This window comes from Harpia harpyja, chromosome 3 (genome assembly GCF_026419915.1).
Source record: "Harpia harpyja isolate bHarHar1 chromosome 3, bHarHar1 primary haplotype, whole genome shotgun sequence".
Classification (NCBI taxonomy): domain Eukaryota; kingdom Metazoa; phylum Chordata; class Aves; order Accipitriformes; family Accipitridae; genus Harpia; species Harpia harpyja.
The window spans coordinates 27,287,224-27,303,124 of NC_068942.1; the positions used below are offsets into that span (position 1 = coordinate 27,287,224).

Consider the following 15,901-nt stretch of genomic DNA (forward strand, 5'->3'; position numbering starts at 1 on the left):
GAAGAAGGTCTAGGATGGAAATAGAAAAGTGAAACTTGAGGCGAGTGGTGTGCTTACAGATTAAATGAAAATCTGGGTAGTGAATGAAGAGGTGAGGAGATTGAAGGATCTAAGATGGGGAAAATAGCTAAAGGATGGAAATTCCCTAGTAATGCATACATTTCCATAAAACTTACTTGTAAATCCTTAAAAAAGGAATATCATTAAAAAGAAATGAACCAACAAAACTATTTTAACATGGTTATAGTAACCTAAGCATTAGCAATAGGAAATGCTTCCTGCATTGCTTAATTCTTGCTCTGTGAATTTAATAGCACTCTTAAACCAACAGCGGCAAGAAAAATTGACTGTACAAGTCTTTCAAGCATTGTGCCAAACCTCATTCCTACTTGTCCACGTAAAAATGACAACATTTTAGGTTGGCAATTTCCCTTTCTTAAAAGCATCTTTATCTAAAACTTTTTTCAGTAGAGGAAAAAGGATGCATCCACCATATTCCATCTGGTCGGTTATGCAAATACTGCCTTGTAACTACTGAAATGCCAGCCTCTATCAAAGCCTCACAGCTTGAATACCATTTGCTGCAGTTCATTCAGCAGCAGAGCTAGCTGCCTGGTGGGTGTAGAGGAAATGTTAGAGGCTAGCTGAACGTAGTTTAGGTAATTTAGAGAAGGACGCAAAAACCCCTTTGACGCTCAAGGGTAAACTTTTAATTCAAAGATTTTAGGAAATGAAGTTGCACTAAACAGTAACTGACTGTAAGCTTCTTTCTACTCAAATTTTGCTGCTGATGTGAAGTATTAAGTAACTTTTAAGTGCAGCTTTGCAGTTTTGCTCCTGCAGAAGCTGAAATTCTTCTTTCCTTCTGAAAACTTTGATTTTGAAGAAGTTAGATTTCCTAGGGAAAAGGGGCCAGCTATTCTATTATTCTGGCACAGTGTGCAAGCTGGCTGTTCAGTCATGTACTCTTGATGCTAGTAATGTTCTTGAGATTTCCTGAAGAGAGAGTGACTAGAATAGTACTTGTCACCTGGGCATATTGAACTTGGACTGAGCAAGTGGCACGTGTAAAACTGAGGCACTTGGGGTTGGTTTTTCCATGTTTTGAACATGCAAAAAGGGGGGGAAAAATGACTTGCAGAAGAGCTGTTGTAGAAACAAGTGTTTACGTGTAGAGAATTTGAGGGAGAGAAGTTAACAGAGAGAAACTATGAGCCTCAAGGGTCTTTGCTACAATTAGAGCCAAGACTCATGAATTAAAAATTCCAGTTTAGAGAGTGCACATAAATTACCTCTTGTTTTAACCTGACAAAGGCTTGCAGTTGTATGGAACAAAATAGGAATTGTGCAAAGGTTTCCTGATGAAACTCAAAAGCAAGGTGAAACATGCTTGTAGGTTTTATATTTAATTAAGCACTTAGTCAGGTTTGCAACAAAACTTGCCTTCCTTCCTGAGTCTGTGATCAGACTCCTCCAAGAGAAACTTCTGAGACTACATAGCTCACCTGAATTGGAGGGAGGTTCCAGGGCTTAGTTTTGGTACAAAGTTAGAGGCGCTTTTCCTTTGGACATAATTTTGATACCATGTTAAGTGGTTTGGGGGTTTCCTGCGAAGCGATTTACTTCAGATTCATTTTTTGCGGTTGCTGCTGCTCAACTACTAGGTAGTTTGTACTCCATCTCCCCTTCAGAATTATTAAGGTAAATCTTCTAGGATGCTGTCTGCCTCTCTGCTTTTTATTTTTCTTTTCGATATTAATATCCAAGTTGTCCAGCATCTATATTAAGAAAACGTAAATGCTCCAAAAAAGACTCTGTCTATCTGTATTTTTGCTGCTCTTCCAATTTTACTCGAGATATGAAACCATACAAAGGAAGTCTAAGAGCGCGGTAGGCTTAAAACTTAAGTTGAAGCCTCAGAGCTGTGCTAAAACTGCGCTATAAGGAATGACAGAGATTTTTCAGCAAATTCGCTTCCTAGCTGTCAGCCTAAAAAGTTCATTTTCTGTTCACGGGTTTTTAATTTAACATAAAGTTTCCTTAAAATATGTAATTTTCAAAGTTTCTTACGTTGGACTGTAAGAATATATGTGCACTGAGTTAACTGCATTTGGTAAGAAAATTGGAGAGGTTTTTGTAAAGTCATGCAATAAGCCAGCATTAAAACCATAAACCTGGTTTCTTACATTACTCTTGTACTTTAGAAATGAATTAAAAACAAAGTTCTCCTAATGTAAAATTCCATAGGTCAATGTATTTTTGTTGCTTTGCTTACCTGCATATTTCTCACAAAACAGTAATCAGGATGTCAGCTGAGAATTCTTTGCTTGGTTTCTACAAATTCTGGTGTTCTCTTAATATGTGTTTTTGCTTCAGAGTAAGACTTGTTGATTGTGGTAGGATAGAAAGCTCAATCTATAAACTAGGAAAGCTGAAAATTCTTGTGAAGACTAAATGATAAAGGTTACATTTAGGATGGAGGAGTGGTTTCATTCCTTTTTTGATTGTTTTTAATCTATGCACTAATGGTCTAAAGTAAGTCCTGCCCTTTAAGTAGCCTGTGAAACTTTCTAGTTATTAGCTTTAGTAGCAAAGTGCGTAACTGAATTTGGACATTGAGCAGCAAAAATGTTTGTGCCACATTTGTCTTGCTGAAACTAATTTCTACCGTTGAGAAATTGTAAATTTTCATATTTATTTGCATGAAGAAATGAGATAAATGCTGCTGTTAGAATTTTTCTAAGTAAAATCGCCTTAGCTGGAGATGCTCCGGAGACACTTTCCTTACAACTCTTGTCAAAAATCAATGAGACAGGGAGAAGGTGGAGGGAGCCTCTGCTGTACCACAAGGACAATCAGGCGAAAGCTTGTTTTGCAGAAAAGCTTTATTTAGCTTAGCAACCTCGTTGCTAAATATTCCCCAACACTTTGCAGCATAACCTAAGGAGACTAAAGTTTTTTAGGAACAGAGGGAATGCGAATGTGTGGGGCGAAGACGTGTGCCATAGCTAGTCTGACGAGCATGAGGAAGGAGGGCATTGAACCTTAATTGGAGATTATTTAATACCAAGCTGGTTCTTGATGTCCTGCAGCAGTAGAAAATGATGCCTATTCTTCCAGCTTTGTATTTCATTTTTTGCAAGTTGATAACATGCAAATGAGATCATATAGCACGCACCAGGGGCTGCTTCTCCCTATGAAAGTGAGACTTCCTATTTTGTGTGACTCTTTCCATTCAGGACTGATGGCAGGGCTGGATTTGTGTACCTGGACAGCTGGGGGTGTGTTAAATAAATATCCTTATCAGCCTGGAGTGGAGGGTTGAACTAGCAATTCTCTGGGCTGTACTGACATCTGGTGGCAGTTTATATATTCATATAGTATTTGAAATGTTTTTCATTGAAAGATGGGGGGGTGGCAGTTACCTATCCACAGTCTGCTTGCATTTGTATTTTGGGCTGTTCCACTGTATTTTGTTGCTTCTCTGTGGTGGCCATTCTTCTCCCACTATCTTGCTTCTGACTCCCCAGGGGAAAAAAAAGTTTAAAATTACTGAAACTAACGTTTCTTTTGGCTAGTTTAAAAATGTACTAAGGACTTTAATTTCAGATTTTTTTTTTTATTCTGTGTGTGTCTTATAGCAGTTACATAGCAAATGAAACATATTTATTATTTTATGTTTTATCCCCTCCCTTTAAAGAGCTGCAAGGCTTGTGAAGGAAATGAATGGGATAGTTTTCTTTCTTCGAAGCCGAAGGCACATACAGTTGCTAAAGGAAAGCCCTGAGATCCACCTCTGTTTTTAGGTCTTCCCCATCCAACAGAGACCCTGGGGTTCCTCCTTACATACCCAGATATGTAAGTGCACGTATCCAAAATGTAACACAGAATGATCAGGACAGGAAAAAACATAGAATTCATTGGCACAGGCTTGAAGTAATCTTAGAATCATGCCAGGGGTTTTTTTGGAGAAAGTCAGTAACAGATCATTGTTACCAGGACCAGAAGTTGTTCACTGAAGCTGCACGCCCTTCCAGGAGCAGGCAGGTGAGAGGAAAAACTTGGCAATTTTGAGGGAAATGCTGCTTCATGTAGTAGGAGAGCAGCAGAAGTGAGCGGTTTGTGGTCTTCACAGCTGCCACCTGAGGATGGAGACATATGAAGGGGGATCCACCAGACCCTAGCTAAGCTCTAAGGGTGCCCGCCACTGTCTGCTCCTTCCCAAGTCCAAATCTCAGTCCTTGCTTCAAATTGACATGGCTGGTGTACTTCGTATGTTGCTGGTTGCTTTTCGAGGGGTGGCAGCTCAGTGAAAGAGGTGATTTGGGATATATCTCCAAATGTAAAAGACCACACAGTCTTTACTCCAGGACTCTACCAGGCAAGGAAGGAAGAGTTTTAAATACCTTGCAGTCTTCCCTAGGCCTGCTGCTTTTTAAGCTCTCTGTATTCAGGAGGGGGGTTACAGCACAAGTATTTTGCCCCTCAAGTGGGTCACTGCAGGTGGATCAGGTAGCCTCTTTGTAGGCAGATTAGCCTTCCCTGTGTGCGTTGGAGATGAATTTTGAGGGAGGTTTTGGAGACCGTTTTGAAATTTTTTCGTTTGTAAAAGGCAGTATAAGAGGGCTTACCATATAAATAATGCCTCATTAGTTTTACTAATGCCATAATATTCATAACATTCAGTGATACTTTCCCCATTTGGTAGGTCCCACCCACAGTGGTGTGTCTGATGCAGAGGTAGCAGAAAGATAAGCTTTTTCAGAGGGGTACAAGTACATGGAAAGTAGCAGGATGTCAGCTCATCCAACAAAGCTGTAAAGATGTTATACCTCACGCTATAGATAATTTTCTCCCTGTTTACAAACTGAGGGTCATTTTTCTTTATTTTCCAGTCATCTGCTGTTGGCTGATATAGTTGAGTGGTTCTTGACTGTAACAAATGTTCTGTAAAGTGAGCAGTGAGTAATTTGCATATGTTGGCACCCAACTTCTTGTCATCACAAGAAATTAAATATCTAACTTGCTAAAAAGGGTAGAGAATAGGTTTTCTTTTCAGTCCTTCCGTTTCGTGCTTCGTTGTGAAATGAAAGCAAATGAACGACTGCAGTCTCTTTATAGCGTGGCCTGCATTGTGCAATTCAGAATCTCTTTCTTCCAGGTGACGGCAGGGCAGTGCTTCAGTTGGGTTTTGGGGTCGTTGGGTTTTGTTGTTGCACTGCATTCTTTCAGCAGCTGCTTCTTTTGTAAAACTCTGTATTATCGTTCACAGTCATATACCTCAAGAGTAGGATAATGAAGGCAAGGGAGGGAGAGCAGATTCTAGGATCAGCTAAATAACTGTTTCACTAACACCTTGCCTCTTGGAGATCTGGAGGAGAAGGCTTTTTTGCAGCAGTTTATCCTTACTGTTGTGATAGATAGCTTTGCTGAGACCATGATCACCTGTGTGGCTATCTGTGCAGGCAGTGCCTTCCTTTAACTCCCTCAGCTGCAGAATTTTAGCCTAGTTTTGTGCAGGACTTGCTGGCAAATTGCCAGCTTTATTTCTTCTCAGACACCTATAGAAGGACATGCTTTGCAATGAAAGCTGGTGGGTTTTGTGGTTTGTTTTTTTTGTTTTTTTTTTTTTTTTTGCTGCTCTCTGGGTACCTAGACATAGATGAGGAACTGTGCCTAGCAAGTGGTAGGCATCTATTTTGGCAAAGGGATGTGTTGTGTGTAACTTCTTACCCCTCCCCAAGTATCTCACCTTAGAAGCATCATTCAGACTTCATAAATACTGGTAAAAATGAGTCACCTGAAATGATTTGGAAGTCAAAGGCAGTCAACAGAGAAGCAGGAGAAATATAGTGGACCTGTGCTTACTGTAATCATTTCATTGCTGTCATGTTCTCCTGTCGCTTGTTTTGAATGTAAACCTTTCAGAATAGGAAGTACTGTGGTGAATATAAATGCTTTTCCCAGAAGATTTCCTTAAATTGCTTGAAGTTGTTATGACTATCTGGTTGGAAGCATATCTGAAGTATATATGCAAAACTGGCTTTTAAAGTCTAAGTCGCTTATGTCATTCATTTAAATGCTGAAGCCGGAGAATATATAGTAAGTCTCAAAAGTGTTTGGGATTCCATAATAGTATGAGACAATAGTATATTGCTTAGTTTTTATTGTGATTTTTCTTGTTCTGAATTTCTGGATTGTTTTTTCCTTCACCTGTTTATTTCCTTGTCACTGCATCATTTGCCTTGACAAGTTTTCTTCCTCTGTGTGCTGACAGCATGTTGCTTGTTATTGCGCTAGCTCTCATAAATTTTCTTAGCTATGAGGCCAGCAGCTCCAATAGTTCATAGACTTATTTTGAAAGCAGAATTCTTTCTTGCTATAAAAAAAAGCCAAAGCAGGCATTTTGGTTTTTTTCCTGCTACTTACTTTTTAGCAAATACAATATCCATGCTCTCTGAATTTACGTAGTTAGGGGTTTTTTTTGCCTTAGGGACATACTGGATTATTGGGGGGGGGGGGGGGTAATTTTTTTTTTTCCATTTATTTTCCATGTATTAAACTTGGGAAAACTGTTTTAATGTTAGAGGCTCTAACATAGGTTAACATTTTCAAAGTCAACTGTCTGATTTTAAGCCCTGAAGTTTTAATTGTACCAGAAAAATAAAATAATAGTAAATAGAAATTCTAACCAACAGTAATAAAAGATGCAAATCAAGATGATATCATGATTGACCACTTCAATATAAAAAAAAATTTCATCATAGCCCTTAGAGGATCAAAATAAGATCTGTGAACAATAGAAATATCAGATGCCTGGCTGCCAAAGGTTGAGAGTACTGTGGTAAATTCAGTCAGAGACTACCACAATGTTATTTTTCTGCTCTCTCTTGTAAAAGGTTGAAATGTCTTCTGCAAATCGTACTTAATGTGGAAAACCTTGAATGAGGAATGTAAGGTCTCCAGCAGCTGTTCACATGAGACTTCAAAGCTGGCCCTGCCTCCAGTAGTGGCTGGGACTAGACAACCTCCTGAGATGTGTTCACACCTGGATTATTCTGAGATTTACTCCTTTTTTTTTTTTCCTTGCTCTGAGGGTACAGCTCCATGATTTTCTTTCTGTACTTCATGCTTTTGTTTCTTCTGCTGGATTCATTGCTGAGCCAACACCAGGGTTTCTTGCAGGTTTTCCTGGCACTCTGACTGGTTTGGCTGCTTGATTAAAGGACAGGGATTTCCCTCTTCTGCTGTGTGTCTTTGAGAGATCCAACCCATGGCCCCAGTCAACACGTAAAATTAGTGGAGTTTCTTTAGGAGAAATGCATCTTCTGAGCGCAGAACTAGTGTAGGTTGTTTACCTGCTGATTAGAGAACTGATTTATTCAGGACAGACAGCTTGAGAAGGAAACTTTTTAATTCTTGCAATTTTTGCTTTCTTTGCCCTTGCAGTTTGTATTATTTTGTAGCAGACTGGAAGGTGAAGGTGATCTGTACCTTCAGATTTATTTCAACTTTTCGGGCTCCTGTAAATCTCTAGGCCTTCTTATGAATGCTAAAGTGGGCAGTGCAATTACATAGTTCCCCTCTTTCCTTCTCCTGCTGCTGTAGTTCTTTGCCTCAACCAAGGGGATCCTCACCAGTGATTTTTTTGTGGCCACAAGAACTGGGCTTTTAGATATGTGTCCTGATTTTCAGAAGTACTGGAATGAGATGCGGGTAATGGTAGAGGAGAAAATTGTACAGTTACTTTCATCCAACTGAAACATACTTTATGCCAGTTTCTTCAGAAAGCTGGCCAATATACTGTGCTATAAATGGTGTTCATATAATGGCGAGAACAGTACCAGTATTGGGGCAACCTTCTATGTGTTAAGCTCTCGGGTAAAGCTCCTCTGCCTCTTCAATAGCAAATTAACTTTTCTTAAAGTAGGTTGCTGTGATTTTGTAAGACAATTCAGGTGCCCAGTCACTTGCACATGGGGGTTTTTTGCACATGCATTGTTTTTTAAAGTAGAAACTATTAATAATCTTGTCTCAAAAGTGTTTCTGATGTTGTGCTAAAACCTGTTTAAGTGGAATTTTTTCTCTTCTGAGCATTTTGGCTTTTGTTCTACAAGAGAAAAACTTTTTGTTATTTATGATTGGATTCTCATTTTTTATGTTGTCTTTTCCTTTTCCCTTAGAGGTGATATATTCAAGGAAACTGAATACTTAATCTGAAAATATAATCTCAAATATACCTAGACCGCTGTTAAGTAATCTGTTGTTGTATACTGAACTCTTTAATTTACCAAGGCATGTCTTTAAAAGTATCCTCTTTTTCACAGTATTCAAAGGTGTCCCAGAACCATCATTCCTCCAATTATTAATACTAAGCCAAATATTGTAGGCATTCCTCTAAGCCAGCACTCTAGGTTGTTGCTTTTAAACTGTGTTGAAAGCTTCCAGTCCTTTGGAAAAATTACGTGACTACTTTTACTTATGGAATGCAAATACAGTTTTTCTGCTTGATTGTTTGTTTGTTAGTGTATTTATGTGCACTCATTAAAATGGTGAATTCTCTTTTCTCTGCAGGCACAACTTCAAGACATTCAGGAGTACTTCGGAGTGAACTGGCAGGAAGCCTTGCAATACCACGGTGGCAATAACAGTGGCTGCCCTCTGGAGATGCAAAAACTCAGCTTTATTTTGAACTTCTTTCTTACACCTCCCAACCTGTGCGCAAAGGACTTAACATTGATTTGGATTCATGTGGTATAAAATAGTCATGGGTATGGGCTTTTTTCCTCCCTTTACGTGACATCTGCGTGTTTCCAGCAATCAGTGATGAAGTCTGTACTAGGTCTGCTGACATTTGGTCTGGTTTTTGAGAGTTCTGAGTGACAGGTACTGTAAACATCCTACACTCTCAGCTGTGGAAACTAAGAAAGCTGGGAGAAGGCTGTTTACTCTCCCTGCCTTGGAAATCATCTGGAGGACAAGGGTGGAATATTGTGAGCTCTGTGTTGATTGTATTTCTGACAACCTGTATTTCATATTTTACATTATGGTGTCAGTAAACAAATAATAGCATTATATCATGTCATCAGTGTCTCATGTTCTGACTGAGGTCAGAAGGGCCTTACAATATGCTTTAGCTGCACTGCTGGCTTGAGGGAAACTTAAATAGTAGCAATAATACATTACAATACTTTCATCCTTAAGCAGTGATTAAAACAGACCTGTCGTGCTGGTTTTTTTATAGGTGGTGGTACATACAAGTTACAGTGTAGACATCCTCAGGTTGACACATCAGTAGCATATTTAATCAAAATCAACCTTAAATGTTTGGTTCTTGTTTTCTAAGATTCACTCAATTCTTGTTTCCTACCCAAAAGGGTGTCAACCCATCAGAGGTGTCAACACTGATTAACTCCATCTCTAAATTAACTGAATTAAAGATACAAAGGTATTTGCCTTGTGTTTTCCACTTGCTGTTCCCTGCCACTTGCCCCCCAGACTGTATTATTCTTTGTACTTTGTCCTGGGAATCTTCCTCTTCCTCCCTGTGTTTCTTTCATTCTATTTGCCATTAGACAAGTAGAGCTTCTCATTTTAAATGTAGAATAAGCTGAAAAAAAAAATTTTCCTTTTAAATCTAATATCCTGCTGGCATGGTCTAAATCCTCATGAAGTGTAGTTTTGCAGCTCTTAAGCAGTGACTTTCACAGAAAGAATATTGTTTCCTCTTTTTTTTCTTTTTTTCTTATTTATGAAAGGGGACACCTTTTGTGCTCTAAGAAATTTTCATAATACAGTTGAACTCAAAGATCGCCTTCCAGCTCCTTTTGCAATAGCATTCTTATGTCTTCAGATCCTGCTGCTTCAGCTCTTTAGCAAAGGCATTTAAATATAAAATCTTTGAAATAAGAGCTGTTCTAAGAGTGTAAATATCAGGGTTTGGAAAGTGATGGGAGTGGGAAGACAACAGAAGAATGGTAAAAGATTGTGTAAGGGTTTGAAGTAGTACTTGCAACAAAATGGACAAAAAAGAATTCAACTGTTAGGCAGAGCTAAAAAAAAAAGTCAATTATTTGAAGCAGTAATTATTTTTCAGGTTCTGGCTTGCCTTCCTTTTGGAAAAAGGAATCGGAGGGCAAGCCAGAGTCACAGGGCCCATTAGAGTGCTGTAGCCAAGGAGTAAGTTGATGAGTGAAAAGAAGGTTGAGGTCTGGCTGTGCAGTAACAAACACCGGCACTTCAGGTTTGTGGGGGTAAACTCATGATTTGTGTAGTAATTTCTAAGAAAAGCAGAGTTAGCCTCCTAAAATGATCATTTTAAGGAGATATTAGCTGTTCAGACTAGTCAAACGATAGAGGGTAGCATTTCCTCGTACACATGGTTCCCTCGGCAGAGAGATATTTCCGAGGGTGGTGGAGCGCACAGTTACATCCTCCGCTGCATGACAATACTGATTGTAGGCTATGCTGTTGAGGAGAGACAACCTCCTGAAAGGAGGTAACATCCTGAATTTGTGGGGTGTGGGGTTTTTATATTATTCTTACTTAAATTTGCTTTAGGTTTAGAATCATTATTTTGTGTCAACTGGAAAAAACTTCGCTATATTTAGCATTACTTATTTGTGCATTTAATAGTGAAATTCCATCTTCAGTTTCATCAGTGTAAGTGACCGCTGGAGTCTTTCTCGTACATTCTTCCTTGGCCACGCTTTCCTGCCCTTTTACTTGTGCTGACTGTGTTTGTTTAAACTGCGAGCTAATTCAGTGGCTTGACCCCGCTGAAAACTAAATAAGCAAAACAGCTTTTATGTGGATCAGCTGAGTAATGACTTACTCCACCACTGTGCTGTGGCCTAAAATGCTACTAAAAATGCTAATTCCTTCAAATATGGCCACTTTTCTGAAGAGCTAGAGCAGAGTTTATTCTAAATAGATTATGAAATCCTAAAACAATAAAATGGTGAAATTACAGGATTTGTATATTTTCGTATTTTATTTGATATTAAATTATTTTGTTAATGCTGCTTGAATGCAATTGCAAGCATGGTGCTAAAATAAATTCAGTAAAATTGTTTTAATTAAATTTTTTCATTTTTTGAACGCCATTCATGCTTCTCTGAAAGATTTGTTTGTAAAGTCTAATAACTAAATTGTGTTGGTAATAGGGAGCAACCAGTAATTTTGCTACCTCTAGGCCTTTAATTGTAAAGGTATCCTCTGATGTACTTGCACCATACTGAGCACTGTATAAATTGCATTATTTCTACATCACAGAGGTTTTTTCCCCCAGGTGTCACTTGCCAAGCTAAAGGCAAACGTTATGTCCTTTTCTCTTGTTAATCTCAGACTTCAAAGAGTTTAAGATTCTTTCCAGTCTATCAATTAAATATAGACTTTCCCATTGTGAAAAAACATACAGGGCTGTTTCAAAAGCCTGTTGCCAGTAATGAGTTTTGGACTGGATCCATGGAGAGGTAATCTGGATAGCTACCACAGCAAGTCATCTGTGGGAAATTGCTGATTGTAGGCATGAGCTTTTTTTTTTTTTTTTTTTCTTGAGGTGGGGTTCTGCCAAGATGCAAAAGTGACTTGGTCCAAGTGATTCTTGGCACCACCCAGGACAATATCATTCTTGCATGTTAAGCTCAACATGCTGCATTGATTGTGTTTTGGGTTGGGGTTTTTTTCTATCATGAAGAGGAGGGCAGTTCTATCATGTTTCCTTATTTCTAAACTTAAGTTGAGGTATTGTAATTTTCTTCCTATAAACTCTTAACACAGAGGTGAAGCAGAATTTTTTCTTTTTTTTTTCTTTTTTTTTTCTTTTTTTTTTTTTCCCTCTACATTTTTGATTACATAGTTGCTCTAGGTAATTGCCTAACATCCAGTTTTGGTACTATAGGGAGTGACTGTGGGAAGAATGAATGTGTGGGAGTCCTTGGGTAGAGCTGTTGCTTGTTTGGAGGTCGCGACCTGACCTTGAGGTTTACCAGTGAAATATTAGAAAAACATTGTATTAAAAGTTTCAAAGAGCTGCTAGTGAGGGAAAGGAGAGGTGAAGGGGGAAGAGAGGTGACTGACTTATCCTCCAAAGGAGAAAGATAATATACTGTTGATTTTAAGTGTAAACACTTCCTTGATGATTGTCCTGGTTTTGGCTGGGATAGAGTTAATTTTCTTTGTAGTAGCTGGTATAGTGTTATGTTTTGTATTTAGTATGAAAATAATGTTGATAACTGAAAACATCAGTGTGTTGTTGCTAAGTAGTGTTTAGTCTAAGTCAAGGACTTTTCAGCTTCTCATGCCCAGCCAGCAAGAAGGCTGGAGGGGCACAAGAAGTTGGGAGGGGACACAGCCCGGGCAAACTGGCCAAAGGGGTATTCCATACCGTGTGATGTCATGCCCAGTATATAAACTGGGGGGAGTTGGCTGTGGGGAGTGGATCGCTGCTCGGGAACTAACTGGGCATCGGTCCGTGAGTGGTGAACAATTGCATTGTGCATCACTTGGTTTGTATATTCCAATTCTTTTATTATTATTATTATTGTTGTTGCTGTTGTTATTTTCCTTTCTGTCCTATTAAACTGTCTTTATCTCAACCCACAAGTTTCACTTTTTTTTCCACTCTCTCCCCCATCCCACTGGGTGGGGAGAGTGAGCGAGTGGCTGTGTGGTGCTTAGTTGCTGGCTGGGGTTAAACTGTGGCAATGATACAGTGAAAGAGAGCAGCGGTTGTCCGTGATGCTTATACAAAAGTAGAGTTCTTTTTATGCAGTAAATCTCACTGTCCCTGATTCTAATTCAGTGTGGGAGAATTTAAAGGTCTGTGACAAGCTATTCTACTTTGAAGACCTATATCTAAATGGAAGAAGAAAAAAAGAGTTTGCTTTGAATGAAAGAGAAGAAAAACACATTATGTGGACTTCAGTCATAACTGCCCCTGAAATGAGAGAGGGGATTCTAGATTTGAATTTTCTCTGTGCTATGATTGAGATAAAAACATGTAAAAACAACTGTCCTGCAAAATGCAAACAGGTGTGGGACATCTGCCACACAAATATGCATTCATATGCAAACAAAGATTTTTAAAGCTCTAAAAATACATTAACTTAAAATGTGAGCAAACACTTTTTTTTCTTTGATTCAGGCTTTCTTCAAAATTAGGTTCTGTATTTTAAAAACCTTTTTTTGTAAACTGATTCTCTTATAAAGCACATTTAATTAAACAGAACACAAAAGCTGAAGCTTCTTTTATTCTTGTGTGAAACTTTGGTTCTTGTCAGCTCTGGGCTCCATCCAAGACCTACTTAGCTACAGTTAGGCTTTTGTTTCTGTATTTTTGACCTTTGGTTTTAAGGATGTTAGGGTGAATTAAATGGAGATATGCTTTTGTAGCAACCACTTTATGTAATAAGCAAACTTCAGCGAAGCATTGCAGTCTATAACTACAAAGTACCTCAGAAGAGAAGCTGAGGGCTTGCTTATTTTAAACAGTATAATATGATAGCTAAATTACACCTTATTTACCTCTCCAAAAGGGAGAGTAGAGTGAGGCTGTGTTGCGTAAGCCTTATGTTTGCAATGCTGACTCCACTCCAGGAGAGGGAGGATCCAGTTTTGTTCCTGCTACAGTTAATAGGGGATTTTTTTGTTGCTGCCTTGGTCATGTTGTTAGGCTGTTAAAATAATACTGCAGAAAGATGGGCTGTAATCCTGGCTTTGGACAGACTCTCTGCACTTCATTTGCTCCTTTGTGAAAGATGACAGCACTTCCTCTGTAAACGCAGAAGCCCGCGTTGTTTAGGAGTCTCTCTCTTTGCGGTGAAGCACGTTTCCCAAAATCATACCATCACAAGGTAGTTTGTCTCATTGTGTTCCAGCCTTTCACTATGTTTTAGATAGATTGCACTGTTCGGTTGTACCGCTGGGGAAGCGGAAAGGATGTGCTTATTACAAGACCTAATGCAGGGTTATGATAAAGGCTGCTAAGAGCTCCTTCTTGTGCTTCGGTTGCGATGCTGTCCTCCCACAGGTGCCAAGCGGGCATACGGCACCTCTGCTAGCGGTGGTTTTAAGCGTGTGGTACAGGGCAGCCCGCAGTTCGTACAGTCATACCCCGGCAGCTGGGGTACTGAGAGCTGCCCAGCTATGGCAGCGTGGAAGTCAGCTCCAAGCCAGCCTCACCCCACTTTCTGGTACCCTGGGTATATTCTTAGGCTACGGGAGGGTCCAGCAGACCCTGTTTCTTTTCTCTTAGCTCAGGATAAACACACTGAGCATTGCCACCAACTAAGAACTTCTGGGCTTTGCATGGTTTGAAGGCTGCCTTTCTCCAGTTGTTTCTATATAGCCTAAAGCACCTGCTGGCTCAGGTGTTCTGAAAAAGTGCTGCTGAAATAACTCAGCTCTGATGGGCAAGGAATAGGGTGATGTTGACAAATGAAATAATTCCAGGATCTATGAAATTCATGTTCTGTTCCTTGGCTAGAAATAGATGGCTCTGTATAGCTATGAACTTCATAAATAGTTGAACTTCATGCAACTTGCCTAGCTTGCAAACGATTTTAGTAAGGATGTTGAGATGCCACTAGATTATGCTTAGTTCACGAAGTACAGATGAAATATGCACAGTGGTAGATTTATTATTTTTTATTCTTAGCAGTGACTGTACTCACTGCATTGATATTAATGGAGCTGCTAATTAAGATCTTGCAGCTTGACTATGTGCACTTTAATGTGAGGTATTTGAAAGACGTGTAGATGTGGCACTTAGGGACATGGGTTAGTGGTAGACTTGGCAGTGTTAGGTTTACGGTTGGACTCGATCTTAAAGGTCCTTTCCAACCTAAATGATTCAGTGATCCTATGATTCTAATTGATTAAATGCTACAATATTCTTTGTGCTGCCTGCATGGAAGAGCAGATCGAATCTAAATTGAAATAGATCATGTTTTATTGCCTTGGGGTAATTGTGTGTAGCATACAGCCTTTGAAATTAGAAGTGACAAAACCAGTTGTCTTGGTTGCTACTCAGAGTAGGTGCGTGTCATAGCGTATAGGTTTGCAAAAACAGGAGTGACCAAACTTGTCTGCTCTTTGCTGAAAGGTCCTGATACTCATGAAAAGTCCTACAGCCACTCGTGTTCATGGCTAGGAGTCCTTCATGTTGACTTCTGGGGACCCTGGTGCTTCTGATGACCATTGCAGTGCCTCCCCCCTGACCCCAGGAAAGGGCTCTCCCGGGGTGTATTTATCACCTGCTTTCCCTCTTGAAAGTGAAAAGTATCAGCTCCCTTTTGTGATCAACCTCGCTGAAGTTTGCATGCTCTAAAAGTCTCAGCAAGTACCCAAACTGAGGGGTGCTTGGTGATACTACACCTTGGGAGACAAGCTCTACTGCTAACGAAGATCTATTTTCTGATACTTCCAGTGGCAAACTTTATGCAGACAGCGTGTTTTTACCTATCCTTAATGTTTCTATCTCCTGCAGAGATGTGTGTGTGTGTGTTAGCTCAAATGCTTTTCTGTGGGACTTTGCTGCTCTTTATTTTGGAGATTTGGTTAGAGCTATGTGAACTCACTGTGTCATATGGCTTGGTTAGGATAGGAAAGGAGTAGGACTGAAACTCAGAGGGCAAAAGAAGTTGAATGGAAAATATCTGGTAAGATTTTTTTTATGAACTGCTGAGCTCTTCCAAGTGGGGGAGAAAAAGGATCAAAAATGCAAAATATTAAAGACAAGTTGATGTCTGAACTGTCAGTTCAGGAAACTCCAGAGAGAAACTGAATGGAAAGTTTTCCCCTGAAGTCCCCATGGAATTTTTAAAGACAAATCTAAATGGAGAACAGCACGGATTTATGTCTTTGTCTACAGGAACGGAATAATTATTGGCAGCCAAAA

The 15,901-nt window shown here is 39.4% G+C and overlaps 1 long non-coding RNA gene across 4 annotated transcripts in view; it reads left to right on the forward strand.

Annotated features, from left to right (window-relative positions):
- LOC128139419 (uncharacterized) overlaps nucleotides 1–15,901 on the forward strand; it is a 73,836-nt gene that overhangs the window by 29,106 nt on the left and 28,829 nt on the right. For all 4 annotated transcript variants that reach the window (XR_008234377.1, XR_008234374.1, XR_008234375.1 and 1 more), the window contains exon 3: nucleotides 8,575–8,771. This is a non-coding gene — a long non-coding RNA (uncharacterized LOC128139419). The remainder of the gene's footprint in view (nucleotides 1–8,574; nucleotides 8,772–15,901) is intronic.